Source organism: Panulirus ornatus, chromosome 46 (genome assembly GCF_036320965.1).
Source record: "Panulirus ornatus isolate Po-2019 chromosome 46, ASM3632096v1, whole genome shotgun sequence".
Taxonomy (NCBI): domain Eukaryota; kingdom Metazoa; phylum Arthropoda; class Malacostraca; order Decapoda; family Palinuridae; genus Panulirus; species Panulirus ornatus.
In genome coordinates this window covers 38,836,065-38,863,404 of record NC_092269.1, presented here as the reverse complement: position 1 = coordinate 38,863,404, position 27,340 = coordinate 38,836,065, and the positions used below count along the sequence as shown (strand labels likewise).

At 47.1% G+C, this 27,340-nt stretch overlaps 2 protein-coding genes across 2 annotated transcripts in view; one reads left to right on the top strand and one right to left on the bottom strand.

The window, feature by feature from the left end:
* Positions 1-27,340, top strand: part of LOC139763255 (uncharacterized) — a 256,023-nt gene that overhangs the window by 94,739 nt on the left and 133,944 nt on the right. The window contains exon 3 of the mRNA XM_071689185.1: positions 1,193-1,249. The gene's annotated coding sequence lies outside the window, so the exon portion shown is untranslated. The remainder of the gene's footprint in view (positions 1-1,192; positions 1,250-27,340) is intronic.
* The window catches only part of LOC139763350 (membrane metallo-endopeptidase-like 1), a 193,314-nt gene that overhangs the window by 61,612 nt on the left and 104,362 nt on the right, over positions 1-27,340 (bottom strand). The gene's annotated exons all lie outside the window — the stretch shown is intronic.

Below are 27,340 nucleotides of genomic sequence, written 5' to 3'. Positions count from 1 at the left end.
TGTTCTCCCCAAGGAAGCTATACCGTCATCTTCCCAAGCTTTAGCCGATAGATTATGGATATATTCATCTATCTCTATTATCTAGCCGGAAGCTCTCCCCTGCTGTCTTGATCCTACAGAGGACACATGAGACACAGGACAGTGCCATACGTATATGACCCAATATATACGGCAGGTGTGCGGTCTACTTGTTCTGGTTATTGTAGATGATGTTGTAGATACCTGAGATGGTCTTCAAAATGTTGTAGACCGTTCTAGATGTCCATATGTTTGTTCTAGGTAGTTTAGGTAATGGTGGAGATATAACATGTCAAGTTAGAGATATCTGAGGGTTTGTTCGAGATATTTTAGGTGATGTAGATATATGTATGTGTTATGTGATGTTCTAGATATGTGGGGATTTGTTCTAGATATTGTTGATTATGTGAATATGTTATGTAAAGTTCTAGATAACTGAGATGATCTAGAAAGCTGAGTTTGTTTACCAAGGTATCTTAGTCGATTTCTATGACGTTTAAGCAGTTTTTGATGTTTGAACTTTTTCTAGACATGTCGTAGATGATGCTCTTGATGTGTCACGTAATGTTCAAGATAAGTTTATGATGTTCTAGGTGTCCTATTCTTCATCTTCTAGATATTCTTGCTTCACGTGTGCTTTCAATGCTTGTGGTTATGTCGACTGTTATTACTGTTTAGAGTGTATAAACCTTTTATAATGTTTATATTAAACATGGAAAGTACTTACCTTACATACATTGATGTGACTGCCTGCTTGAAAATTAGGTGACACCTTGCTTTAGGTCAGAACTCGAAAGTGATTGGTGCTTGAAAAATAGGCGAGATGTCGCATTCAGCGAAAATAGAACCGTGATTGATGTGCTAGTGAGATTATGAACCATGATTGACGTAGTAGATATGATAGAACCGTGATTGATGTAGTCGTGAGGATATGAACCATGATTGACGTAGTAGTAGTGATGACAGAACCGTGATTGTAGTGATGATAGAACCGTGATTGACGTAGTAGTAGTGAAGATAGAACCGTGATTGTAATGATGATAGAACCGTGATTGACGTAGTAGTAGTGAAGATAGAACCGTGATTGTAGTGATGATAGAACCGTGATTGATGTAGTAGTAGTGAAGTTAGAACCGTGATTGACGTGGTTGTTAATGTGAAGTGTCCCCCACAGATTTACCAAGACCACGTTGCCATACCAGGGGGACCACAAGGGGACCTGCAGTGGCTGGTGAGTACTGGAGTTAACGTTGAGAGGGTCGCCCGGAGTCTGGCCAGACGCTTCAAGGATTTTTTTGTTTCATTCATATTTTTGTCACGGTTTCCCGCGTTTGCGAGGTAGCGCCCTAATCACTCGTTTACATCCATTTTTATTTGTTGACTACAGTCTCCCACCCAATGCACGTTCTGGCCCCACAGACCTCTCCGGTCGTGGTTGCGTCATATATCCTGGTTCAGTCCATTGACGACAGCACGTCGTCTCGTGTCCCTCATCTCTCCAGTTTTACTCTATCCCGTGCACGTCTTTCATCCTCCTGCATGTTAAAGTCTTGAGAACTTAAGATCTTTTCCACAATCCATCCCTCCCACTCCAGTTTGGTCTAACCCTTCTTGTACCCTTCACTTCTGACACATTTATCTTTCTATGTGTTAACCTATCTATGTATATTTCTATCTATATTTCTATCTATCTATCTATCTATCTATCTATCTGTCCGTCACACTCTCCGTTTGTGGACCTAGAAGTTGACATCATGGCATAAGTTGGTCCATATCCCCCCACCCCCCACAACCACCTCCTCCGGGCGGCCCAAATTATAATTTGTTTATGGTAATTAGACCTTGAACAGCAGACGATTGAGTAGTTAAAGAGAGTGAACTTGGGTCAAGGACTTTTTTTTTTTGGTAGAACTGACATGTGTCATATTGGAATGAAGTCAAGAAAGGTGAGTGGAATTCAGATTTCAGTCGAGCTGAAATAGGTTAAAGAATGTTTCATTAATCATGTGAATTATGTATCCTTGTATAGTGGTCCCCAACACATCTCTTGAGTGGCTTACCAATTGTCCCGTTTTCACCTACTTTATGCACCACCTAAACGTCTGAGACACCCGCGTAACATTGTAAGATTGCCTCCAGTTGAATTGCATATTCAGATCATGGCTTAACGTAAAGAACTGTGTGTATAGATATTGTCCGGCATTTCTCAATGTCAGCATTTTATATTCCCGTTTCCCTTACATGTAGAAATCTAATACCATTTAACCACTTCCCGGGTACCGTTCATGTTACCAGAGCCACCAGTTGGGAACCACATGCCAAGTTCACTCTCGATGAATATTTGATGTGATTTGCATGGATTTATGTTGCTAACACATCGATGATGTAATTTGATATTGTGTCGTCATGAACTGAAGATTGGCAGGTAAGCACTCTTATTATTTATAATTCAAAGTCTTGGCAAGAAGCGCTAATGCAGAATTGATGAAGGTTTTGCGGACTCTGTGAGATTCGAATCCGTTTTAAGGAGTTCAGGGTAGAGCATAGAGGGGGAGGAGTGTCTGAATACGTTAGCGTTGTTGCCCTACCCGAACACCACGAAAAGATGGAAAACGAAGTTGGGGAAGTTTTTTTTTCTTTTTTTTTACCTTTCGAAAAATTGGAAAGAAAGTGTCGAAATTATTGTTTAAGTTTGTCGTAAATTTCGTCTGATATTACCGGATATTTCACCGTTACTAACAAGACCTTTGGTAACCGTTATGAAGCACTGTTCTTAAACGGGAGAGCAAATGTTGCGTGTGAAATATTATATAGAGAAGCAAGCTAGTAAAATGTACCTGCGCTAATTTATATTTTTTAGTTAGTGTTCTTTTAGGAGACTATTCATACCTCGTATTTACACCCAGGTTATCTAATTAACTTTCTCCTAAACAAGTTTAATGTTCCCAACACTTTTCTTGTCCTTCCTACACCGTCTTACACTTTGAGATGTGTATGTTTTGTTCTGTTTTCTTCTCTCGTTTATTTTACGATAAGTTATTTCTGAAGTTATTCATCTTTTTCCCATACGTTGTATCATATTTTTTTTTCATTCATTCCATGTTTCTTATGCCGCTTTTGTATGTTATAAAGCGTCACCCGGGTTCATTGGCTAAGTCTGTTTATTTGTTAGTCATTTTACTTCTTGTGTAGAGTAAACTTGTGCTTCAAGCGAGCCAGTGTTGTGTGGGGTGCATAGAGTCATGTTGTCCCCACTATGCAGACTGCTCTTGGTTTGGTACTGATGCTCATTTCCAGGTGGGTAAATGTAGGGATGCATTCCTTATTCACATCCCTTATTTACCTGGGCGTGGATGATGAGGGCATACCTTCTTTATTTACCTGAACCAGGTCACCATCTACAGATGGGTGAGTGGGTGTACACTCCCCTCATTCTTACGTACCAGGTCACCATCTCCAGATGGGTGATGGGACAGAGGATGCACCCCCTTCCCCTCCATAATTCCACGCTAAGCTCCTTACCTCGAGTCCTGGCCTTGTCAGTCTGCGTGTCTGTCGCCTCTTGCTCATAATGCTGAGGCAGACGAGTGTCTTCGAGCGTTGTCGGTGGCAAGCCATATCGGCATCTCGATGACTGGCGCTGGTCACGTAAAACGCACGCAGCGAAGTTCTCGTCGTCAAAAGCTTTTAGTGCTCTGTGCATGTCGATCACCGGGCCTGACCGCTGGTAAACACACAGACGAGACTCCGGCCCCCAAAAGCTTTTAGCTCTTTTCCTCGCGTCTAAGTGTTGGTTTTGCTCCTGCGCAGGCCGCTAGAGATGTCATTCGCTTAAAAACTGTATTAGCGCGTCTTTTACGGGTCGCCGTCATGCATACGCCTGTCACCTTGTGCGAACGTTGGGTTTCTGTCTGTGTGTCTGTTATGGCCCCTGGTCAGGCAGCGGCAGTCATGCGGCATTGTGAGGTTTGGTCCTGTTTATGTACACAGACCACAAAAGGTTTTGTTGTTGTTATTATTATTTGGTTGACGAACGTCGAACGAAGAAAAATGGAATAAATCCCATTCGTTCTTCCATTTATTCACACACCGAATATATTTGATAAATACATATCCTTAACTCTTCTTTTTTTTCGTTTTGAGATTGATTCCATGAGGCTTTCATTCATCTTCTAAAAGTTTGACCTTGCATACTTGAATCATTTTTAAAATCAGAATTACGCCAATGTTTGATGTTTAAATACCATTGCATTAAGTCAAATTAAGATTAAATCTCAGGAAGACTTTGTATTTCCTTCTTCATATTTTTCGAGTTATGTGGCTTGGTGTGTCTTTAAACATGTTCCATTTCATGATTCATTCACAGTATATAAAACTGAAGACTTTGAGGACTCTTACCCTCCCGGCAAAACGGGGGAAAGAAATTGTAACAGAAACGGAATGGAAAAGAGACATGGGACAACAGGAGAAGATGGACGGGACGAGGAACAGAAATGGGAAAGATCACATACGTAATATGGAAAGACAAGTTGAGGTAATACGTGAGTATGGTCGTGATGAGCAGCTCAGAGAGGAGTCAGGACACACACACACACACACACACACACACACACACACACACACACACACACACTCTCACACACGCCCAACAACATCAACTGGAAAGAGAAATGTGAAAATTCGTAAATACAAGTCGGTGGATCTTGCTGTAAGCCGATCTCAGGGAAGAGGAAAATGTAGGTTCGGTTGGGCACTGACGGGAAGGGAAATAGAATCGAAAATTCCTTTAGCTGGGGTCCGAGGAGGGGTTAACTAGGCGGAAAGGAGAGGAGGAGAACAAGTGATACTTGTATGATACGGAAGACCTGAGGTTCATGACCCCAAATGACCCACATCCTCAGAAACGGTCGGCAACTTTCCGGGCAATTAAATTAGTTGTGAATGTCTCTGTTTTTACTGGTGGATGGTGTATTTTGTGTGTCTGCACCATCCAGTGTGTGTGTGTGTGTGTGTGTGTGTGTGTGTGTGTGTGTGTGTGTGTGTGTGTGTGGGCAAAACACTCCGCAGTCATGACCATCTCGAGTGACAAGAAAATTGGGTATTGAGCAAAGGAACGAAGAAGATCATCAGAGCTCCTGGCGTGTTTGTTCGTGGATACGACTCCGTAAGGGCAGAAAGGAGTTTAAAAAGAAAGATGTGGACAGAGAGAGAGAGAGAGAGAGAGAGAGAGAGAGAGAGAGAGAGAGAGAGAGAGAGAGAGAGAGGATTCTACAGCCTCGTTGTGCGTGGAAAGTACGATGTATCACACTGGCCAAACTTCTGGCGAGGAAGCGAGCTTTTAAAAGCAGGTAATTCTCAAGAAACTTAGCTTTTAAAGGCGGGTAATTGGTAAGAAAGTTAGCTTTTAAAAGCGGGTGAAGTAAACTGCTTTTGGAGGTGATATGAAAGTGTTCGGGAGCCGGAGGGGAGGTCTCTAAGCTTGAGGAAGAACGTATTGAAACAGCTTCAAAGATAAGCTTGAGTGTTTGAAATGGGAAGCATTAGAGAATGTCAGAAAACAGGAGGACTATATACGTTGGTGTATTTATGGAAGGGTTCACGACCGTGCGGCCACGAAGTGGAAAGCGAACCTGGCGAAGGAGTTTACGTAGACGAACTGGAATCTTGTGTGAAGGTGGACTCCTGAAGGAGTTATCCTGGGCTGGGTAGGATTAGGATTGGAGGCCACACCTCTGTCATCTGGTCTCATAAAATTAGAGATCATAGAACCTCTGCCATCTTCAGCAGAGGCAGGAGCGGTCCCAGCTGTGTTGCCCCCCCCCCCCCAAAACAGCGTCAGTCCCAGTCGGGTATTCGTACATAACCAGCGGCAGCAGGACCGGCAGCAGAAGAAGCAGCAGCAATAACAGCAACAACTTCGCCAGAAGCAGGACCCCCCCCCCCCCCGCCCCGCCCGAGGCCGTTTTCATTGTGACCGCTTCCTGGCCTGGATTATGGGGGGGTCTGAGAACCCCCCCCCCCCTCCCCTATCCCCCTTGCCCCCCTCCTCCTTCCTAACGCAATATCAGCCCTTCCACCCGGAGGGGAGAGGGGATGGGGGGGGGGGGGGTGAGGTATATAAAAGTCTTGCCTTGCTTAAGTGAACCAGAGTGGCGGTGGCCTCCCCTCTTCCCCCAACCCAACCGTGCCCAGACCTGCTTCACCGTGTGGCACAAACTGATAACGACCTAAGTGATCGCTTGTTCCCCCCTTCCTTCTCCCGTTTTTCCTCGTATCGGTGCTTTCACCCCTCCGCGGGAAGGGTGGGGTGAAGGGTCGTGAGTGGCCCTCGGGGCGGAGCGGAGTGGAGAACGAAGGTAAAGGGTTGTGCCCTCCCCTTGGCTGCAGGAGCCTGTGGTGCAGATAGTGAGGTTCGTGCCTCATGAAACGTTGAGGAGGTCAATCCTGGGAGTAGTTTCGGGGGAGACCGCCTTTTAGATGCTGTCGGGGTAAGGGGAGAGAAGAAGAGGGAGAGAGAGGGAGGCCAAGAGGGAGATCACAGTGAGATGGAGGTGTGAAGGAGGTTGGCTGCCTGTGATGTAACGTGAGGGAGGGCGACCACTACGTCAGTGCGTCCAGGGCGGGTCTGGCGCATACCCGTGGCCACGGACGTGGTGTGCCTGCGGAGTACACGGCGAAGAACATGACAGTACAGGATCGCTGGTTGGTTAAAAGGAAAGACAAGATCTTGAGAGAGAAAGAGAGAGAGAGAGAGAGAGAGAGAGAGAGAGAGAGAGAGAGAGAGAGAGAGAGAGAGAGAGAGAGAGAGACAGAGAGAGAGGATAAAATGACAAGTTAATATTTCCCAGAGGCAGAGGAAAACTGGTTTGAGGGATCCAAGTGGGTTTTAATTAAACTGTCACGTTTATAGCATAGGACCGAGGGAGGGAGATCGCGAGGGGACCATAGGGTATCATTATGCCAACACATTTTCATTCATTTGTATATTTAATTATATATTTATTATGTTTATTTATTCACTTACGAGTAAGTACTCCGGGGACCAATTTCTGTGGAAGAGTCCTTATGTTGCCCAGGACCTCTCTTAAGAGCTCCTGTGGCCCACAGCTGCCCTACATTCAGTGGCAGGGAAATGGAAACCTCCTTTGGTGAGAGAAATTCATTGACGAGACGGTACAGGTGTCTTTTCACTCGCGGTAAAACCTTATGCAGGCAGAGCTCGGTAACAGACATGGACACAGTTGTAAATACAAAGTGGATTGGCATTCGGTCGGAGTAGATAAGGATAAGAGACAGGTGTGAGGATAGTGCAGACAGTTAAGGGTAAAGAGACAGGTGTGAGGATAGTGCAGACAGTTAAGGATAAAGAGACAGGTGTGAGGATAGTGCAGACAGTTAAGGGTAAAGAGACAGGTGTGAGGGTAGTGCAGACAGATAAGGATAAGAGACAGGTGTGAGGATAGTGCAGACAGTTAAGGGTAAAGAGACAGGTGTGAGGATAGTGCAGACAGATAAGGATAAGAGACAGGTGTGAGGATAGTGCAGACAGATAAGGATAAGAGACAGGTGTGAGGATAGTGCAGACAGATAAGGATAAAGAGACAAGTGTGAGGATAGTGCAGACAGATAAGGATAAGAGACAGGTGTGAGGATAGTGCAGACAGATAAGGATAAAGAGACAGGTGTAAGGATAGTGCAGACAGTTAAGGATAAGAGACAGGTGTGAGGATAGTGCAGACAGATAGAAGCACAGACGAGGGGAAACAAGAGAAGCATGACAGCGCCACTGGAGAAAATAGCCATGAATCAAGATAGTCACAAGAACAGGAACTGAGGTAAACAATAAAGTGAGGAGATAAGAGATAGGATAAGATCGTCTTCTGCGCTTGGCTCCGACATTAAAGCTTCTGGCATTAATATCACGGTCTTTGATCCCGCTGAGTTCGAGGTAGTTCAGGACGGTAATAAAATAGATCCCCCTCCTCAGACTGTTTCTCACACATATATGTGACTGTCGCGCCTGGAGGAGGAGGGTACTGGGACGCCTTCAGATCATGGGGCTGTGGGTATGGGTGAGGTGGGTACTTCCTGCCCGCTTTTGTATGGGGTAGAAAAAAGAAAGAAATAGTAGCCCACCCTGAGGAGTCTTTGAAGGAGGTCGTTATACTATAAGGGGCGAGGCCCTTAAAAGGTCTGGAAAGAAGTTCCTGTTCTGTGAGACGAAAGTCTCATAAAGGGTGTAGGAATGTGTTCTCATACTGTGAGCATGAGACTAGGAAGAAGATCTTGTGAAGCAGATATACAGCCCTCTTAATGGGTCTAGAGAGAAGGGATCAGTCAGGAGAGTGATGGGTCGAGGGTATTGTAAGGCTTGACCCCGCTAAGGGCTGACCTTTCATCTTGTATATGGGTGGGTGGTGGGTGGGTGTGTGTGGGGGGGGGAGTGACGAGACGTTCACCACCATTCATTTGGTCTTACGAATGTCAAGTTGAAACGTCATATACATCAGAGTGGAGTGTGCGCAGGAAGTGGAAAGGTATTCAACTCCCTTTTGATGATACACTGAGAGAATGCTTACCCACAAGCCCATACTTAAGCTCCTTGTTGTAGATAAGTGATTAAGATAATTGATAACGAATAACTTAAGAACTGAACTTCAGTTATTGGATAATTCGTTAGTTCTTTACTAGAAGAGAAAGGAAACAATTGCTTGTTTTCCTTAACACAGCACGTAATCCTTTCTTATGTTATCACAGTATATAATCTCTTTTTATTTCCCTAAAGTTCGTGATGACAGGATTATGTGCAGTAAGATGGAGAACGCTGAAAATGATCCCTGAGTTACACAGCGTGTGTTAAGTATGACAAGCTAATCATTAAATACATCACGGGGGTGATAATCCCTCTCCCCTTGAGTCCATCTATTTAAATCCAGTAGTGACAACTTAATTAGCGAGTACATTAGCATGATTAGAGCCCTTCCTCCTGTATTGCATCAGTCGAGTAATGACACACCAGTTGCTTAGCACATTGATGAAGCTCCTCCTCCGTGAAAATGTATTAGTTTAAGGAAGGTGAAGTTAACTGGGTGGAGAACAATCGTATTCCGGTTCCTTCGGGCTTGGAAGTAACTCCCTCAACCAGAGGATAACGCTGGGTTCATAAGATAGATGACCAAGGGATAACTTAGGATTTGTTAGGATAGCATACCGGTCAGGCGAAGGATAACAGAGTATGAGAATAAAACACCCATCAGCTAAAGAATAACATCAGAGTTTCTAAGGATATATCTAACCATTAGAAAATAAAGTTTCTAAGGATATATCTAACCATTAGAAGATAGAGTTTCTAAGGATATATCCATTAGAGAAAGGATGACAGATGCCTTTAATAAAATCATCAGTGTCTGAATCGAAAACTTAGATTGAGACTCTAATTACATGAGAGACGGAGGATTTTATTTTCCCTCTCTCGAAAGTATTACAGAAAAGAAAGACATTGTCCCTTTAAGCTCCTTTATATATTTTTTTTTGGGGGGAAGGCAAAAATACAAGAGTTCCCCTTCCTGGAGACGATGGCTGGGGGTCCGTCCTTCATAAGATGCCTTTGCCTAATTAAGTTGTCGTAAAAATATGGAGATGTATTTACGTGGCTCTGTCTTGCCGCCTTTTTTTTTTTTTTCCCCAGACTCAACTCTCCTCTCTCAAAAGTTTTCACCCGTCTCGTAACATCGCAAATGGGATTTTTTTTCCCTTCTTCTTTTTACCTCTTTTCATTAGCTTAAGAGACATGCGTGGTGTTGAATGATGTTAAATGATCTGTAATCATACCTTTATGACACGAGCAAAAATTCACTGGGGTACGTCATCCCGTCGCTCACTGGATTGGTGTGAGGATTGTCCTTGTGTTATTGAGTTGGACCTGTTTGATCTAGAAGGGCTTCTAAAGGCTGTATCTTTCCTCACACACACACACACACACACACACACACACACACACACACACACACACACACACACACACGGGGCATTTTTCACACAGTATTTACATATTTACAGATATTACCTGTCAGTCTCCCGTTATGATCTGGAGCGCCCTCACCGTACCATATTAACTGCCGGTCAATGATAACAGCCAGTTGATAACATGTGTGTGTGTGTGATCACGGGTTCACAGTGACTGGTCCTCTTACTCTAATGACCCATTACCGTTTTATTGGCGTTGATAATTCTCTGTCCGATGATTATGTCCAATAATTATTGACAGCATTATTGTTATGCTGGGTGATTTAGGATCAGTTATTGGTAATCACTCAGACGCGTGAGTTTGGGGGGATGATACGAAAAAATTTTTTACGATTATAATTCTTGTGAAAGAAATACAATGTTTAATGGATAATGGGTAATGGTTATCGTTGTTGGACAGACGAAATGATGTTCTTTCATAACCAAGGTCAGACATTAAGGATCCCAGAGAACTCATGGTTTAGTTATGAGCCAATCAAATGATAAGAACACCAACAGAGACGTATCAGATTTTAGTTAACTTGTCTGTAGTGATTCAAGTCAATGTTTATAGTCTGGTGACAAGACTTAGGTGTGTGTGTGTGTGTGTGTGTGTTGGAAGCGTTAATCTCTCTCTCTCTCTCTCTCTCTCTCTCTCTCTCTCTCTCTCTCTCTCTCTCTCTCTCTCTCTCTCTCTCTCTCTCTCTCTCTCTCCCTAGGTCTCCCTCAGGTGGTGTTATTTGCTGGTGTTCTCCCGTGTTCACTCCCGTCGACCCCATTACTCTAATTAATCACGCCTTTGCCTGGACTGGCCGGCCATTCGTCTTGTTTTCTCCTCCAGATGTGAGGGCGCGCGAGACTGTTTTCTTCCTCGTATCACAAAGTGAACTTAATGTTCTCTTTTTTATCTCTCGCTAGCTTGACCTTAAGTTTCACTGTTCAGTAATTTGTTTCTCCATTATTTCATGAAAGAATATATATATATATATATATATATATATATATATATATATATATATATATATATATATATATATATATATATATATATATTTCTTTCTTTCAAACTATTCGCCATTTCCCGCGGTAGCGAGGTAGCGTTAAGAACAGAGGACTGGGCCTTAGAGGGAATATCCTCACCTGGCCCCCTTCTCTGTTCCTTGTTTTGGAAAATAAAAAAAATGAGAGGGGAGGATTTCCAGCCATATATATATATATATATATATATATATATATATATATATATATATATATATATATATATATATATATATATATATTCCCACCCCGAAGCTTTTTTGGGCCCATCAAGCAAGAGAAAAACACAAGGGAAACGGAAAACAGAGTGTCGAGCGCTTTCGTGTATTACCCCATCAAGACTGGGCGCAGATAAAGAAAACCAGAATATGATATACCAGCCGACGTCGAGCGGGAGCAGCAGGCGCACGAGTCAAGGGAAATGTAAAGGAATTATGGCACAGGTCACCCTTAGACGACCTCACCTCTCTCTCTCTCAAGGGTCAAAATCAGTTTACCATATGTTCCAGGAACACAGCAGTTGTTTGTGTGTGTGTGTATGTGTGTGTGTGTGTGTCGTGACAGGTTTATCTAGATAGCTTTATTTGGGCGCTTCAAATTCATAATGAATGTGTTATGTGCCGACCATGTTTTATGCAACTAATCCTAACATTTCATCTCGAAGGGTTGTTAGTGACGGGGCACGATTACATATGCAAATGGATACGGTTTTTAAATTGCTTCCCTTTAGGGAGGGAGTGAGGGAGGAGGTTGGAGTGCCATGGGTAGGCCACGCGTTTCGTGATGGCACTGCTGTGTTGCATGATGTGCTCATGTCACTTTCCGTAGGCCAGCGGTGTTTCTGTATATGTATGAATGTATGTATGTATGTATGAATGTATGTATGTGTGTATGTATGCATGTATGTATGTCATCATCTCTGTATATTTCGTGATGCCACACTGGCTTTCCTTCATGTTAGTCGTGACTCATGCGCTCTCTCTCTCTCTCTCTCTCTCTCTCTCTCTCTCTCTCTCTCTCTCTCTCTCTCTCTCTCTCTCTCTCCGTGTCGCCCTTGCTCGTGCGCCTCTGCTCTACTCTCTCCTCTCATTCGATTATACTAATTAATCACGTTTTCTAGCCGGACGACCGCACCCCTCATCTCCTTTTCCTTTGCTGCTCAGTCCTCTGGCAGTAAATATATATATATATATATATATATATATATATATATATATATATATATATATACATTTTTGTGTTTTCATTTTGTGTTTTGGAATAACCTATTTTCCAGTTGATGAAGGGGGTATGTTTTGTCCTGTATTTTTCAAAATTTTCTTTTCTCGTAATAGAAAAAGAAAGAAAGAGATGAAATACGTGTTGTATCTTTAACAGAATTAGCTCAAATTGGTTTGACTTACGAGTAGGAAGTCTCTTTTCCGTCTCTCTCTCTCTCTCTCTCTCTCTCTCTCTCTCTCTCTCTCTCTCTCTCTCTCTCTCTCTCTCTCTCTCTCTCTCTCTCTCTCTCTCGTCTTGTAAAAGTTACCCCCCCCCCTTCAAGGTATCGTGTGTGGGGTAATTGACCAACCCGCTCCCCTGAGCGTTCTCGCTTTAAGCGGTTTTTAGCGCTATGAGGAAAATTGTTGCAGACGTAAGTTTAATGTGTTTAAGCGTCTTGAGCGCACGACGGTACGACCCTTGAGCACGACGGTACGACCCTTGAGCACGACGGTACGACCCCTTGAGCACGACGTTACGACCCTTTGAGCACGACGGTACGACCCCTTGAGCACGACGTTACGACCCGTGAGCAGGACGGTACGACCCTTGAGCACGACGGTACGACCCTTGAGCACGACGGTACGACCCTTGGGGCTAATGTTCTCTAAGCTTTAAGTTATTTAATCTCGATGTGTGTACGTGGAAAATTTTTAGAAAACATGTTCTCTGCAGATTATAGGAAATACTGTATAGTGAGCCTTGAGCTGTTAATTTGGGATACTTCACCAAGGCTTTCCTTGAGTCGATATGGCAGACTGAGTTTATGTAAATGATTATGATAGTGTCGTATCTTCCACACATTGCGAACGTTGGAAGACGTCTCCCAAAACCTGTGACGGATCTGTCTCGCCTGACGGGGAGCTTCGTCAGTCAGCATCCTGGTATCCGTTTTCTGTCCCACAAGAACATTTTCTCGGGAGAGTGTCATTCCCCCATGCCATTCACTGCAGGCAGTTCACCCTCACACGAACGCACCTGCCCCGAGGGAAGATGAAGAAAAGCCCGTTTATCACGGTTTAAAGATAAAAAGATGAAAATAAGTGTATTTCTTTATCGTGCGTGTGTGTGGGAACGCTGTTTGTGTATGATGGTGTGCGTGTCATTCACTGTCGCCGACGAGAAGGTACAGGGTTCTCCAGGAGGCAAAGTGGACCAGAGACAGTGGCTTGGGAGGAGGGGAGGAGCCGGAGGGACAGGATTGATGCCAGGTGCCAAGCTGATCCCCCATGTTGGGGGATTGGAGACAGGTGCCATGGGTGGGGGGCGCAGGAGAACTGCTCATAGGGTTATTGAAGGAAATGTGAGGGAAGGTGTTGAGAGCAGTGTTGTGGAGAGAGTGCTGAGCTGGTGTGTGGGAAAGGACTGGGGCAAGGTGGTGTGGAAAGTGCCAAGGAAAGGATCGTGAGTAGGCCCTAAGGTGCTGTTGAGGGAAGGACATAGTAATGACCCTTGTGATGGCTATTAGGACATAGTAATGACCCTTGTAATGGTAGTGTATTGAGGACATAATAATAACCCTTTTGCTAATAGTCTTATAGGGACGTAGTGATGATCCTTAGATGGTAATGCAATAAGGACATAATAAGGGCCCTTGTGATGGTAGTGCAATAAGGACATAATAAGGACCTTTGTGATCGTAGTGCAATAAGGACATGATAAGGACTCATGTGATGGTAGTGCAATAAGGACATAACAAGGACTCTCTTGTGAACGTAGTGCAATAAGGAAATTCTGGGGCAGAACTCCTCGTCTCCCGGCCACTACGGAGGGGGTAAGTGGTGCCTGATATTTTGATGAAATAAATCTTAAAATGTCGGGTTGAAGTATGTGGTGCAGGAACTGCCTCCAAGGATGGCGATGGCGGCCGAGATAGACGAGAGATGCTGGGCCAGAGATGAGATAAGACGGACGGCGAGAGAGAGATAAGAGACAGAAAGGAGGATAAAGAGTGCGGCGAGATAGAGGGGTCGAGGTGACAGATAAAGTGGAGAGTGAGTGAGAGAGAGGTAAAATCTTTAGTGAGAAAGACCAAGAGTTGGGTGAGAGAAATAGGACAGGAAGAGAGATAGGGAGGGAAGGGAGAGAGAGACGGATGATGGTGAGAGACATTAAGGGAGAAGAGGAGAGAACCGAGTGGGACGGTCAAGTTGAAAAAGAGATCAGTTAGAGACGGAGAGGACGCAGAGATATAGGATGGGAAGAGAGAAGAGATAGTGGGAGTGATAAGAGCACTGGCGAGATAAAGCAGAGACTAACGTTGATAAAAGGCTACGGCGACGAGATACAAAGAGGTCGGTGAGACATGGAGATGAGACATGGACCAGGACGGGTTCCTGAGAGATAAACATGAGTGAGACGGATGAAGGTGAGGAGGGTGAGGGACAGATGAAGATGAGGGGGGTGAGAGACAGATGAAGGTGAGGAGGGTGAGAGACAGATGAAAATGAGGAGGGTGGGAGACAGATGAAGATGAGGAGGGTGAGAGACAGATCCTCGAAGATGAGGGGGGGTGAGAGACAGATGAAGGTGAGGAGGGTGAGAGACAGATGAAGGTGAGGAGGGTGAGAGACAGATGAAGGTGAAGTGGGTGAGAGACAGACGCGGGAGAAGGTAGACGGGTGAAGGGGACGATGAGACAGATGATGAGAACGTTCTGACGGGGGATGACAGTGTGACGGACGAACACACGCACACACGTGCACACACACACACACACACACACACACACACACACACACACACACACACACACACACACACACACTCAGGGAAAACAGATGAACTGATAAGGGCAAAAGAGAGGAAGAGTAAGACAGGAGATAACAGTGAGACAGATAAGGGTTCAGACAGTAAGGTCCAGACAGGAAATTCAGGTGAATGAAGAAGGGGTCTGGACACTCTCCCTAGACACCATTAATGGGCGAGTATAAGGGTTGGGGAGGGGATAGAGAGAAGGGACAGATAGGAAGGGGAGGGAATGGGAGAGATATATAAAAAAAAGAGAGAATAGGTGCAGAAGGAGACGTGAGTGATGGTGTTTGAAGGCAGCCAGCTCTCTAAAACTGGACACGGCCTCGGGCCAGGCCATTAGTTTTGTAAATACAATTTTTGTGTCAACATGACAGCCACCCACGGCTGCATGCTGTACCGCCCCCCCCCCCCCCCACGGTGATGCTGCATGCTGTGCCGTCCGCCTCCCCCGGTGATGCTGCATGCTGTACCGTCCTCCCTGGTGATGCTGCATACTGTACCGTCCACCCCCTCACGGTGATGCTGCTTGCTGTGCCGTCCACCTCCCCGGTGATGCTGCATGCTGTACCGTCCTCCCTGGTGATGCTGCATGCTGTACCGTCCTCCCTGGTGATGCTGCATACTGTACCGTCCCCCCTCCCCCGGTGATGCTGCATGCTGTACCGTCCCCCCTCCCCCGGTGATGCTGCATGCTGCACCGTCCCTGTAGGAGCTGGCAGCCGTGTCTCTCTCTCCATGTAAGCGTCAACACGGCCTCAACGCCTGTGTTCTCCAGCCGCGTGGCTGGCACTAGCGTTGACGGATCCCAGATGACGAGGTCCCACGCCCTCTGACGAGACAGTCGCTGGGTGATTCGTTCGCTGTGTGTATGTTCCCTGAGGGCTCCCTCACGTGCTCCCACATCCCTCATTTTTCTTTGGGAGTGGAGGAGACACGACTCTCAGTGTGCTACCGGTGTCAGCTGTATTTCCTTCTTTTTTATTTTTTGTTTTTTGTTTTTTACCGTCTTTACGACCCGAGTGTAAACTGAAACTTGACAGAGGGTTTCCTTCGCCGCGCTCAGGATGTATCCGCTAAACTGTCGTGGACTGTTGTAGTGCAGTTCGTCGTCGCAGGACTTGGTGGAGACTTTCCCCCCCTCGCTGCTCCCGAACGTCGAACTTTGTCAGGTCGCGCCCCGTCGTTGGACATGTCAGGAGATGCGCGGCCCCGTCGGTGGACTTGTCAAGTTATGGCCCCGTCGTTGGACTTGTCAAGTTATGGCCCCGTCGTTGGACTTGTCAAGTTATGGCCTTGTCGGTGGACTTGTCAAGTTATGGCCTTGTCGGTGGACTTGTCAAGTTATGGCCCCGTCGGTGGACTTGTCAAGTTATGGCCCCGTCGGTGGACTTGTCAAGTTATGGCCCGTCGGTGGACTTGTCAAGTTGCCGCTCCTCGCTGGTCCTGTCAAGCCTGTGGCTGGGCAGAGATCCGGCAAGCCTGACAGACATCATCATCAGCAAACAGCAGCTTCTGTGATTCTTGAAGAGCATTTTCCTCCACGCTTCCTTGACCAGGTCACGCAAGACTCGTGGCGTCATCATGAATAGATATATCATCCCAGCTTCCTCCCAGAACACAAGTGCAAGGGGCCCGCTGTGGTGTCGTGGTCTCTGCTCTTTTTGTTAACATCCTCCTTGACCCCGTAGTCAAACGGAAGCATTATAGGGCCCGTTTTTCCAGCTGGTGCCCCGTGGATGGTCTTGTAAGTCTCCCATGCTGCTCATATGTGAAGATAAGATTGAGTCATGACAGGTTGACGCACTCCCTCTCATCGCAGTGCCTCCACTGACTCGCTGGTATGGGATGTTTTCCTGCGTGCGCGGCTCAAGAACTTGTGTCTCCATGACCCTCCGTCTCCATTAGAGTCCAGATTCCCCAAAGCTGTTTCTCTCGAATGAAATTCCCGCCATTGCTTAAAAGTTCCACGTCTCTGCGAACTGCGTGTATCACTGGCTCCTGCACCCGACCTGATTGTTGCTTCGCTCATCGTCATAAAGTTACACCAATTCGTTAGAAGAATATTACTATGTACTTCTTTCCTACTGTTTCTCTTCTCATATGATGCCTGAATGGGTCATCTTCCAGTATTTCCTGAAACGTATTTGTGTTTGTTTCCCGATGTGGAAGTAGGTGTATGTGCGTGTGTGTGTGTGTGTGTGTGTGTGTGTGTGTGTAACGGGTGGCGTCTGTTTACATTTGTTCTTTCGTTCGTTTGTATGTTCCTCTACACATGTGTATGTAACATGATACATATAGACCCTCAGACCATGTAGTATCATCACCAACTACATTGATTCACTTATTTCACATGATACACATCTGTACACACACACACACACACACACACACACACACACACGCGAACGGACGCATCTGTCTACACCGAAAACGGCGCGTCGGTCTCTGGTGAATGCACATGTAAATTCAGACCCCGGCCGCTGGCAAGGGAGAGCAGAGGGGGGGACCTGCATCTCCCGTGCATCTGTCGGAGATTCACCAAGACAGCTTTCCGGGTGGCGAACTTCATCCCTTAGCGACAGAGAGTCGGTGACTCTAACTTTGCCTGACATATTTCACGGTCCAGTCATGCAGGGTTTGGGTGGGGAGACCATGATAAAAGGCCAGGCTGCATTCTGGGGTGGGGTCGAGAATTTTCTCATCGCTGAAATTTGGTCACGAATGGTATCGTGTTTTGGTGGTGTTCTTTCAGTGGAGTGGGTTTGCATATTAGAGGTGTCGGGTTGAAGATGTCTTTATAGCATGACGAATACTTTGTATTTTTCTTTCTTTCTTTTTTAAGGTGTGAAGTTTTTGAGTGAAGGTTTATTCAGTACGGGCAGTAGACGCGCTGTGTTGGTGATCATGTTGTAAGAGATGAATGTGATGAGGAGAATGTCATGTTCCTCCCCGAAATCGCTGGGTTTTTGGGGGAATTGTTCTCACACACACACACATACACACACACACACACACACACACACACACACACACACAGTTTTCATAAGAACTTCTGGGTCGTAATAGCTACCAGGCGACGCGCTCAGACAGCCCGGAGATGGTAACGCGCCAGAACCATAGATCCCACGAAGATAGATAGATAGATAGATAGATAGATAGATAGATAGACCCAGGATATAAGTCTGGGTATAAGTCACGTGCGCATTTTTCTCTTACAACTCTGAACCTGGAGGTTCTGAAGATAATGAAGATTTCCTTTCTTTTTCTTTGGCTTTTTTGTTGTTGTTGTTATTATGTGGTGTGACGTTTTGTGCCACCAAGTTGAAGTCTTATAACCACGTAACTTTTTAGATACAATTTGTTCCTTCTCAATTCGTGGTACTTGGTTTTAAACATCTCGTATTGGCTCTGGCCTGATTGATCTGGTCTTTATTTTGTCATTTTGGGCCAATTATAAAAAACTGAAGAGAGAGAAAAAAAAAGAATGATTCACCTCACAACCAGAAGAGCTTTCTAGCAAGTCGTATTTCGGTTTTAGCTGTATGTGTTCATGACAGTTTTATGTTGTCCACATTTTTTCCCCGGCATGACTGTAAAGGTTGTGTTTCCTTGCGGCCGAGCCTCGGCCATTGTGTTGCTGTCAGCAATTAGAAAGATTAGTGACTGTACGGCCCAAGGGCCCCAAGACTGGGGTCGAGTGCACCCACAACCCGGGCACCGAACCCCACCACCACAACTCGTGGCCAAGACATTCAAGATGCTCACGGGCCAGTGACCTCCTCCTCCCCCCCCATCCCCATCCCCCCATTTGTGGATCGAGATGGGGGCCAGGATGTGACTCTCGGTCGGTCGGGCCACAAGCAGCCGCTCAGACGGGGAAATATCAGCTGCTTCCACTGTGTTCGGTAGCGGGGCGCGGGGGGTGTGTTGGTCCACGCACGGTCTTGAGACTGTAAGGGTGGAGGAGAACGCAGGTATTCGCGTTGTTGGCGAACGTGAGGTTTACGGGAGGTTAATACTCGTGAAAATGTATGAGGGATGAAAGACTTGACTGATACGGAACGTAGACATAAAAGGAAGAGGGTGGTCCTACAAGACGTAACAAGAAAATGTGAAAGATGTTCTGTTCGTCAAGGTGATCAGAAAACGTGAAAGATGGTCTGTTCGTCAAGGTGATCAGAAATAAGGAGAATTAAGACTATGGCAAGTTAAAGGAAGGTGATCATTTTCAGTCCGTTGATCTAGAGGGAGGTGGTATGTCTGGGACAAGGTACAAGACAGATGAGATCACTGGAACTGACGTATGAAACAGCCTTTGGTATTCATCAACCTTTTGTAACCCTATAAATCTTCTCTTGGACTTGATGGTGTTAAACAGCAACGAAAGCGAACATCTGTAGCACAGTTGACGATGTTGGTAGCAGACAATAATGTCTCTGGTTGGGAGGAAGACTACGTATGCTAGATGTATGCTTAGGAGCTGGGACCTTCCTGGAACACGGATGTGAGATACAATGATCTTGTTGAATTCACTCTGCTGGAAAACTGGCCGGGGGTCTCTGAAGTTTCAGGAGGACGGATCGCTAATGCCAAGTTTGGATAAGAGGAGGAAGTACTTCGCTGACCTAAAAACACTCACGGAGAGATCTGGTTGTTGGGTTCTGGAAAAGTGGCGGGGTCTCTGAAGTTTCTGGAGGACGGATCGGTATTGCGAAGTTTGGATAAGAGGAGGAAGTACTTCGCTGGCCTAAAAAACACTCACGGAGAGATCTGGTTGTTGGGTTCTGTCTGTCTGTCTGTGTGTTACCTGGTCTCAGATGGAACGGCCACGTTGAGGATACAACACGCCTGAGGTCCGGCCGCGTCCAGGAGGTAACCTGCTGGAAGTAGTTCCAGAGTAGGAGGACTACAAGGCTGGAACATATCCAGGATTCACAGCCGTAGCCTTGGCTAATGGACAACATCAGCGGGCAAGAGTTCTGGCCGACGCCATGTGGACCAATAGGGCGCTGGAAGTTGGGAGCACAGTCAACAATGCGACAGTTTGGGAGGCGTCCATGAAACTCTGTGTCTCCGCTTTCCAGTCCTTCCTAGAGTTATGGTATACAAGCCCACCTCACACCTGTTACACACACCCTCACACCTGGTAAAGCGTCCCACACAGGCCATAGGTTTTCCATAAACACCACACACGTCCTGGAACGCCAGATTGAGGGCCGCTCCATTAGCTAATGGAAGCTGGCCTGGAACCATCGGGGCATTCCTGGAATGCTGGTCGACGACATTTGCCTGCCAGTCCTGTGCCCTGTTAACAGAACGGTAACAACAGTATTGAAACAGCATTACTCCACTGGTCACACAGATGGAACTGAACACCAACACTCAACCTGACAAAAATGTTTAGACATTTTCCGACGTTTCTTGAAGTCTTATCTTAAGCAACGGCCAGAAAAATATTTGTACCTGAGGTTGACTCTAATCTAGCGCAGGTGGGTGTTACCTGGGGTATATTGCGTGCGTGGACGACCCAATGAGGACCGGGAAATGGTTAGGTTCGGCGCCATCGTGTGCAGTAACTCTAGCGCAGCGGGACTGCTGTGTGCTGTGTCTGCCGCACGCAAGAATCACAGCACCTTCTTGTCGCTTGCGGTACGTGGTCCACTCACGTGGGTTGTCCAGTACGTTGAACTCGATCACTAGAGACCTCCGACTGGTTTACTCAAGGACTGACTGGTTTACTTAGCGACCGACTGGTTTACTTAACGACTAAGTGGTTTACTTAATTTCCGATTGGTTTACTGAAGCCCATAGATGACATCTGATTTGCGTACGTCGCTTTAACTGTTATTAGTATTATTATCATTTTTTTATATAGAAGTTATCGTTCATCTTATATAAGCTGATGCTTGCAGGTTACTGGCCTAATGTATAGCATTTCTTCAGGTTCATATAATGGCTCACGTTCTCTACTTAATTGCAGCGTTGTTCATAAATCTCGTGTTTTGTGTTCGCTTGGAAAACATCGAGTTTTTGTCGTGCGTGTGTTGCCATGTGTTTTCGTCGTGCGTGTGTTGCCATGTGTTTTCGTCGTGCGTGTGTTGCCATGTGTTCCCCATGTCCCCAAACCATCTCTGTGAGGATCCCTTGGTTTGATGCTCTTTGCCTTCCTTTGTACGCCTTTGTTAGTGATGTTGTTTTGTTTACGTCTTGTGTTGTGTGGACCGCCTCTTTTGGTGCATCTCATTGTTATTATTGTCCCCCGTGTTCAAGGATGATTTTCTCGCTTCGTATTATTATTATTTTCTTCTACTGTCTATGAGTAATGGTATTATGCAAGAATTTAGAGAGAGAGAGAGAGAGAGAGAGAGAGAGAGAGAGAGAGAGAGAGAGAGAGAGAGAGAGAGAGGTGTGTGTGTGTGTGTGAGTGTCGTCCATGCCTCTCTCCCGTAGTGAGGGGGTGTCAGGGCCAGGTCATGTATACATGTATGTGGTATATGAGGTTGGTATGAGGGGTGGGTGGGTGGTCGCCTCGTCCGCGCCCTGCCCGTACAAAAGCTTGGGTTCCAGTTTAGCATAGTGGTGGTCGGTGTCCGCCCCTCCCGCTACAGCTTAGCGTCAGTCATTAATCACCTCTTGGGGCTTCCAGACCTTTCCAGCCCCACGGATTTCTTTTTTTTTTTCTCTCTATTTTATCCCCAGCCACATCGTAGTCAAGGATTTAATAACCCCCTCCTCCTCTTTTTTCACAGGATTGTTACGAGAGATTGTCGAGTGTTAGAGGATCATATTGTGTCAAGTATAATAATGGCCACGAGGAGGGACCTGAGCTTAGGGAAATCCCTTTTTGGTTCAATATATTCTGACATTATGCCTGACGCTCCCACGCCGTTCACCTTGGAGTTGTACACGCTGTGGGTGCGAGGTCGAGCAGCAGAGGAAGAACAGGTTGTGATTTGCAAGGTGACGAGGAGGGTTGTTGAGGTTGTGAGGCACACCTGGTGTCATAACTAGGCTGGGGTGTTGTGAGACAGTGGAGTGGGAGGCTTCCACACTGAACCAGTTGGTCGAGGGAACCTGTTGATGTGTGTGTGTGTGTGTGTGTGTGTGTGTGTGTGTGTGTGTGTGTGTCGAAATCAATACGAGGCGGAAGTTTGGTAGGTGTAATTAAGGTGTGTGTGTGTGTGTGTGTGTGTGTGTGTGTGTGTGTGTGTGTGTAACTCTGTAAGTGTAAGTAAGGAGGAGTGTGTGTGTGTGTATGTGTGTGTGCAACTCTATAAGTGTAAGGAGGAGTGTATGTGTGTGTGTAACTCTGTAAGTGTAAGTAAGGAGGAGGATGTGTGTGTGTGTGTGTGTGTGTGTGTGTGTGTGTGTGTGTGTGTAACTCTGAAAGTGTCGGTTGTAAGTAAGGAGGAGAAGGAGGTGGATGTCTTGTTTCTCTCCTTACGCCGAAGGGTTTTACAACTTTGTACCCTCTTACGTTTTTCTCGCTGCCTACCTCCTGACCCTTCCTAAGAGGCAAGCCTTCCACTTCTTCACATACTCTTAGATTCCTCCTCTATCTCTTCCTCCTTTACCTCTTCCTCCTCCTACTCTTCTGCTTCTTTTCCTCCTCCCCTTCTCTTTCTTCCTTTCTTGTTCTTCTTGTTCTTCTTCTTCTTCTTCTTCTTCTTCTTCTTCTTCTTCTTCTTCTTCTTCTTCTTCTTCTTCTTCTCCTCCTCCTCCTCCTCCTCCTCCTCCTCCTCCTCCTCCTCCTCCTCCTCCTCCTCCTCCTCCTCCTTATATTTACCTTTTCATTTCTGAAACACTTAAGGTCTGGCTTCGGTGATGAGTTTTCTGTTCGACTCCGTTGCCTTCAATAAATGTGAAGGAAAAGAAGGAAGAGGTAATTTGGAGCCAAGGGTTGCCTCCTTATCTTACCCCTTCCAGACACACATAACACTTCATTTTCCTCCACACCCGTAGCCAAGGAACAGCCCCCCCCCCCTTGTGTGAAGGACCCCTCCCCCCCTTCCCACGATCTCAGACCCCCCCCCCCCTAGATGTCCCATCTCCCCCAAAGTTTATATCTTTAATTAGGCCAGATTTCCGAATTTCTCCCCGCCTCCAGTGAAGGATAATAGCCCTCTCCCGAACCCCCATCACTTGCAGGCGGACATTGCGACCTTCCTAATCTCCTCCCAGTCCTCCACCTCCAATCAGACTCGGTGCACCTCTTGACACACCACTTCCAAGAAGACATGGGCCTCCCTCCAAATACACCACCTCCAACAAGACATGGTCCCTTCCTTATACACCGCCTTCAACAAGACATGCTTCCCCTCCAAATACACCACCTCCAACAAGACATGCCCCCCCCTTCAAATACACCACCTCCAACAAGACATGGTCCCTTCCTTATACACCACCTCCAACAAGACATGATCCCCCCCCCTCCAAATACACCACCTCCAACGACAGCCAGCAACCCTTCAGTGTGCTTCAGTGCCAACCGGACCTCTGGCGGCCTGAGCCGCTATCAGTTTGCTGCACAATAAACCAGCCGTGGGGGACCCGCTGTTCACCAGCTGTTTACGTAAACACATCAGGATTTTTACTCCGTCGTGAAAGAGTTGATATTGCGCTACGAACGAGTGCCTCCAGGACGCTTAATCTCGGCCGCCAGTGTTTCAACCCCAAGGTCACAGTGATAGAAAGCCAGGCACTCCTGCGGGACCTGATGGTGGTGCTGTTGTGGCGGTGTTGTGGCGGTGCTGTGGTGCTGTGGTATGGTGGTGCTGTTGTGGCGGTACTGTGGTGGTGCTGTGGCGGTGCTGTGGTTGGTGGTATGGTGGTGCTGTGATGGTGTTGTGGCGGTGCTGTTGCGGCGGTACTGTGGTGGTGCTGTGGTGGTGGTATGGTGGTGCTGTTGTGGCGGTGCTGTGGTGGTGTTGTGGCGGTGCTGTGGCGGTGCTGTGGTGGTGGTATGGTGGTGCTGTTGTGGCGGTGCTGTGGTGGTGTTGCGGCGGTACTGTGGTGGTGCTGTGGTGGTGGTATGGTGGTGCTGTTGTGGCGGTGCTGTGGTGGTGTTGTGGCGGTGCTGTGGCGGTGGTGCGTCTGGTGGTCATTGTGGCGGAGGTGCTGCAGCAGATGCTGTTGCTGGCTGTGTGATCGTGTCTGTGTGAATGTGTGTGTGTGTGTGTGTGTGTGTGTGTGTGTGTGGAAAGCATCATATGGGTCCAGGTTTCCACACGGGAAAAAGTATTGAGCAAAATCCTTTGATGGAAACTTTTTGAAAAGAAAAAACACTTCATTTCTGTTGTTGTTGTTGTTGTCGTCATTGTTACAACAGATGTGTCGCTCCGTCGCAGTGAAGATACGTCTGTGTGAGTGTGTCATCTCCCTCCTCCTCAGATGCCGGTGATGAGAGAGAGAGAGAGAGAGAGAGAGAGAGAGAGAGAGAGAGAGAGAGAGAGAGAGAGGCGCGCAGTCGTCCATATGTATATCAGAGGGTGTTCGCGACGCATATTGTTCTGGGTCCGTTGGATCCCCTCCGGCGAAGTTTGGTTCAGTTATGAGATGAGAATCACTTGTAAGTTTTAGGTAAGTGGATGATGATAAGGACCGAAGTTTCCTGGCGAAGTTTCGGTTGGAGTACGCAATGATAGGGCGCTGAGATGCCCAGCGTGTGTGCGTGTGTGTGTGTGTGTGTGTGTGTGTGTGTGTGTGTGATTTCCGTCATTATTTCCATCGGGCATTTGTTTGAAAATTATTTTCCCGAGTGATTACCTTCGAGGGAGGCGGTAATTATTGCCCTGTACCACCGTGGGGCGAGGTAGTAAATTACTTTATCGTGTGTATCATCACCAGTTCCCTGGGCGTGTGGTGGACAGTGTGAGGATTACATTAAACCCCGGTGTCTTCAGCCAGGAGGAGGAGGAGGAGGAGGAGGAGGAGCTTAGCATAATTCCCTTTTGGAGTCGGACTTTGTTTTGAGGAAAAGGGGCGGGGCGGGAGGGGGGGGGGGGGGGGGGGCAGGAAGGGCATGGCGATATGTCCATTGCTCTTCCCCCTCCCCATCTCGTCATCAAAGTTCCTCGGAATCTTATAGAAATAGCATTTCAATTTGGTTCCATAATGCGCCACGTCATTACCGGTACACGTGAGCTGAGTCAGTGTGTCGGAGGTAATTAAGTTGGGGGAAATGGTTCCGTGGGGGGGGGGGTAGTAGTGGTCTGGGACGCCCAAGAGATACCTCATTACGGCAGAGTGTACGACCAATTACGACGCGTGTTCAATGGGCAATATATTGGTTGTCCGTGCGTCAGTGGTGGGCAGGCGTAGCGGTGTGTGGGGGAGCAGCTGTGTGTGTGTTCGGGAGGGAGGGAGGTGAGGAGGAGGAGGGAGAAAGTGTCTTGGTGGGTAAATTAATTATCGGTACAGTACGGGGAGGGAGTGGTATATTGGCGGGAGGGAACAGCCCTTTAATGTACCTTATTTACCCCTCAGTGTAACTCTGTAATTGCCTATTTGTACTGTACGGGGAGGGAGTTTTACACTCGTGGGGAGACCCCGTCTCTCAAACATCGTGTGTGTGTGTGTGTTGGAGGGGATGAGGCGTATTACCTGAGTTGAAATGATGACTTTAGATGCAGAAGATCGAGTGCGCAGACCTTATGATGCGGTTAGCGCAACGCGCCAGCTGGACTTAGGGCAGCAGTGCTTCGTGGGCACACACACACACACACACACACACACACACACACACACACTCTCTCTCTCTCTCTCTCTCTCTCTCTCTCTCTCTCTCTCTCTCTCTCTCTCTCCCTCGGAAAATCACTTCCCGGGTACATTCCTTTGACACGTGCGCCCGGCGCTAGTCCCCCAGCGCTACAAATTTCATTCGGCCGGGGAAGCTGCAGCCTCGTGTGCAGGACCCGGGAGGAGGAGGAGGAGGAGGAGGAGGAGGAGGGAGGAGGAGGAGGGAGGAGGAAGGAGGAGGAGGGAGGAGGAGAGGATGGGATGGAGATTGAACACACACACACACACACACACACACACACACATATATACATTTCACTGTACATTTCTCAGGGAAGTTTGGCCCGCCATTGAGAGTGTCGCCCTTCGTCTTTCGCACATGTTTCCGTCTTGATTTACGGTGAGGTGGCCACTCCGGGAGAGAGAGAGCGCGTGGGAGGGAGAGTGTGAGGGACCTTCTGTGATTAGTAGGTCACTAATCCAGCAGACGGCAGTGATTGGACGGCAGTTTTAAGAATTTGTTGAGTTTTTTTTCTTTTTTTTGTAGATGTTGTTATTGTGGTTGAAGGGTTTTTTATGATCTGTGTTGGGTTATGTAAGACAGTGTTCGGTCATAAATGAAAGAACGTCTTACTCTCAGAGTCAGTGAACACACACACACACACACACACACACACACACACACACACACACACACACACACACACACACACACACGACGCTCCCCGGCCTCCTTGGGGAGCTTAGATCGCCGCCATACACCCCGGGGCCTCGCTCCTGCTGGCTCTGCTGACAGTGACGGGCTGACGCAGCCACCAGCACTGTCAGCTTCGAGTATCTTTCCCCCCTCCCCCCACAACCCCCACCCCCAACATTACAGTCACTCTTTAAACTCCATCGAACACTACAGTCACTCGTTCAACTCTTGCTAACACTACAGTTACTCTTTGAACTCTTGTTAACACTACAGTCACTCGTTGAACTCTTGTTAACACTACAGTCACTCGTTGGACTCTTACTAGCACTACAGTCACTCGTTGAACTCTTGCTAACACTGCAGTCACTCGTTGAACTCTTGTTAACACTACAGTCACTCGTTGGACTCTTACTAGCACTACAGTCACTCGTTGAACTCTTGCTAACACTGCAGTCACTCGTTGAACTCTTTCAGCGCCACAGTCACTGGTTGAGCCCCTTGCAGTGTGTGAGGCGTAACACCTTCCCACGATACAGTTGAGTGGTTGAACCCCCCCCAGCGGCCGAGCACCCTGCCCCCACCCTTGATAAAGGGAGGAAGCGAGACCTCTCCTCCACACTCAGGGACCCACGTCAGGGATCGTGTGCTTAATCGCCGCCACCAAACCTCTTACACACACTCACTCTACAGGGTTTTTTTTTTTCTCTCTCTCTGTCTTTATTCTCCCTTCCACCTCCCCCCGCTCCTCCCCCCGCTCCTCTCCCCGCTCCTCTCCCCGCTTCCTACCGTGGAACTAGCTTGCTTTCGAGTGGAACTTCTCGTCGCGAGTTT